This window comes from Pollicipes pollicipes, unplaced genomic scaffold, assembly GCF_011947565.3.
Source record: "Pollicipes pollicipes isolate AB1234 unplaced genomic scaffold, Ppol_2.1 Scaffold_6138;HRSCAF=7277_pilon_pilon_pilon, whole genome shotgun sequence".
In the NCBI taxonomy this organism is placed as follows: Eukaryota; Metazoa; Arthropoda; class Thecostraca; order Pollicipedomorpha; family Pollicipedidae; genus Pollicipes; species Pollicipes pollicipes.
The window spans coordinates 9,051,560-9,054,996 of record NW_023596818.1 but is presented as its reverse complement, the minus strand read 5'-3'; the positions used below and the strand labels follow the sequence as shown (position 1 = coordinate 9,054,996).

The following is a 3,437-nucleotide window of genomic DNA, read 5'->3' as shown; positions in this document are numbered from 1 at the left end:
CACAGCTGTGCGATAAACTGCGAAGCCCAGGTCAGCCTCGGCAGAAGGTGCCATGTTTTGGGGACATCGAACCGAACGTCCTGGTCGTTCGAACCCTGCCCTTTCCAGACCAGTCGGCGCTAACTAGCCCGAAATGCAGGGCCTAACTCCGTAAAACATGGCCCCTTTCTTATCCCGGGCCGGGGCGCGTGACCGAAGCCGCGCCGCCCGCCCATGGCCGCAGCCTGACCGGCCCGCCGACTGATGACGTCACGGCCGGCTCAGCTGACCGCCGGTCTGACGTCAGGCGGCGGCGGCCGGCAGTCGGTGTTCGACCGTGGCCGCGTTGAGGTCGCCGGAGTGAGGCGGACGTGCCGGGCGGACCGTATTGGCGACTGGGCGCGTGGTGTAGCGAGTGACCGAGACGTGACCTGACCTGGTCAGCGACACAGCTGGAGACCGGGAACGAGCAGCAGGTAAGGCGTCGCAGCACAGCCGGCCCAGGCTGCTCTGTGTGCCGCTTACTGCACCTATCTGGTGACCTAGCCGACAACGCTGTCCCCCTGAGCTCTCTGCTAGTAGGGAAATGACATGGGTTTGACATTCAAGTGAGCCTTAGGCATTTAAAACGGACATTTTCACGCGCATCCATACCAGCGCCACCTGATCAAAGACTAATGAGAATGGCACGTCTTAAACGCGTATGTTTGGCGGGGGTGGATTCCGAGCTCTCGATGGCGTGCCGGTGAGAAATCACCCGGTTAATGAGACCGTTCTTTACCAAAACTGTCAGATGTTTCACATGGTGCAGTGCATGCTTGACATTAAGTTCCTCATGATTAAACATTTCGCTATGTTATTTGACTTAACGTTCCATTTGCGCATAACGGGGCCAATTCATTCATAGGTCTGCATAGGTCTGGTTTTTGTGCACACTGAACTCCGATTTGACCCAGCAATCGATTTACTACACTAAAAATAAGTTGTGACTACTGAATATATTTCAGTCGCAAACATCACCATTTGCCTGTAGTGTACGCACGCTGAAGGCATTGGCTGAAGCCTAAGGCGTGCAAGCAAACAGCTGTAGCTGCGAACCCAACATAATCACAACGGCGTGAAACTCCTGCCTCTTCGGCGTTAAGAGTTACTCTTGCGCTAAAACTAATCGACCTCCAAAATTCCAAAAGGTAATAGCTAAACGAATGTGCTCGTCACTCATATATATATATATATATATATATATATATATATATATATATATATATATATATATATGTGTATATGTATTTATATCGACATATACATATATGTGTATGCATATGCATCTGTATGTATATATTATGACAAACTCGACGTTTCTAGCAGTGCTCATGTTCGCACGTAACCACGAGTACAACATGGTCGTTCATGGCTGTAAGCATTGCTGGAAGCATCATGTACTCTTCCAATCAGTATTTATCAATTACTGTTCGATTTCTTTGTTTAACAGTAACATTTTCACCACATTGAAGGTCAGTCATTTTCAGCACGATATCTAATAAAACTGCGGCCTCTGTGTTCGGTTTGCTTACGATATCGTGAAGACATAGGTGAGGTGGGAATGTGGGTCACCCCATTTGCAGGTTGTGATGAAATTAACTGGAGCAGCGCCATACACCTCAGGATCGTAAAGGCTGTCATAACTCTGCACAGCCGGTGTGCAATCCGTTATTGGTCATGAAACGCCTCGAAAAAGAAGTGTCACATTATGTTTTAACACCTACTATTCTATATTCATATTACTATTCAATGTTTTTGCATTAATTTGCAAAACCGAGAGCTCAGACGAAGACTGGTGGAAAATGCGTCTGCTATTTTTCCCGTGGTCACAATGGCAGGAGACGTGCTCGAGAGTTGCCTCGCTGCCGTGAGTACCGTCCGCGACATGCCCTTACCAGCCCACGTCCCGCCCGTCCTGCTCCGGCCGGGAGCGAACCAATGCCATCGCCACGGTTCGCTCCGCTCGCTCGGGAACGGAGCGCCTTTCCGGAGCGTGGGAGACTCCGCTGCGAATCTCGCACGCTCTGCAACAGAATTCCGAGCAGAAAATCCAACCGACACGCTCTGTTGCACAGCGAGCCGACGCCAGACGGTGGTGCCTCGTTCCCAGGGTCCGTCACGAGCGTCTTCAGCTTGTCCGGGCCGCTGGTGGCGATCCGTGACGGTCTTTGATGACTTCTGGTTACATACAGATACACTTTGGTGTAGCTTCGTCAATGTCGACTTTCCGGATGGGCACTGCGTGGTGAAGAGCCGAGGGCCGCTGCTCGCTGGTCACTGACGACTGCCGTGGGGCCCGAGGCCGAGGCTGACCTGACGGCGTGCGGCCTCGGGTGGTGCCAATCTGACCTGACGTGTCGCCTAGGGCAGTGCCAGCCTTTCCTGACGTGCGACTCAGGCTGTGCCGGTCTGACCTGACGTGGTGCCTGGGGCGGCGCCGGTCTGACCGCCGCTTTAGGTGGCACCGGTCTGACCTGACGTACTTCCTAAAGTGGCGCCGGTCCGACCTGACGCGCGGCCTCAGGCGGCGCCGGTCCGACCTGATACCGGGCCGAGCCTTACAGCCTGGCTGGAGCGGCTTTGGTCGGCACGACCAGGGCTGGCACCGTTAGCCGGCTCGGCGGCCTGCGCCCGACCGTTAGCAGCCGCGACAGCACACCGCCCGCCGCCCGCCGGCCGAAGCCGTACGTGCACGGCTGAAGGTTGAAGCACGGCTGGGGCTGCCTGGGGCATGACAGGGCACGGCTAGGGGACGACCGGAAACGGCTGGGGCACGGCTGCGGTGGCAAGGAAAGATTATGGTAGCTGGGGACGGCGAGGAAGTGTTGGAAATAACCGTGGATAGGTGGCGTGGCCTGCTGCAGCTTGCCACGGACAACTGAAGTACCAAATCTTCTGGTCATGCCGCCTGACGACTGCGGTGACTGCGGGCGTCGGGGAACGGTTAGAGACAATGAAGTGCTCGGACCACACCCTTCCGCCTCGCCGGCTGGTGGATGACTTGAAAGATCGTCTACACACGGTCGTCAGTCCGCTGCGGGCGATGCGAACCTTGGGACACTGCCGTGTGCGAGCTGCAGCTGGCTGGGACGCCAGTCACGGCACCGAAAACACGCGGCCCGTGGTGCAGCTCGGCCGACCTGCGATGAAGGTCGACCCTGGAGCTGCGGCAGGGCGTGGCCCATCGGCTGCGCCGGTGAGGGCAGCCACCACGGCCGGACCCGCTCGCTCCGGAACCGCTCATACACCACCACGGCCGGGCCCGCTCGCTCCGGAACCGCTCATACACCACCACGGCCGGGCCCGCTCGCTCCGGAACCGCTCATACACCACCACGGCCGGGCCCGCTCGCTCCGGAACCGCTCATACACCACCACGGCCGGGCCCGCTCGCTCCGGAACCGAAACGCTCATACA

At 56.8% G+C, this 3,437-nt stretch overlaps 1 protein-coding gene across 1 annotated transcript in view; it reads left to right on the top strand.

The window, feature by feature from the left end:
* The first annotated feature begins 317 nt into the window (after window positions 1-317).
* LOC119106162 (pollen-specific leucine-rich repeat extensin-like protein 1) overlaps window positions 318-3,437 on the top strand; it is a 32,154-nt gene continuing 29,034 nt past the window's right edge. The window contains exon 1 of the mRNA XM_037229771.1: window positions 318-455. The gene's annotated coding sequence lies outside the window, so the exon portion shown is untranslated. The remainder of the gene's footprint in view (window positions 456-3,437) is intronic.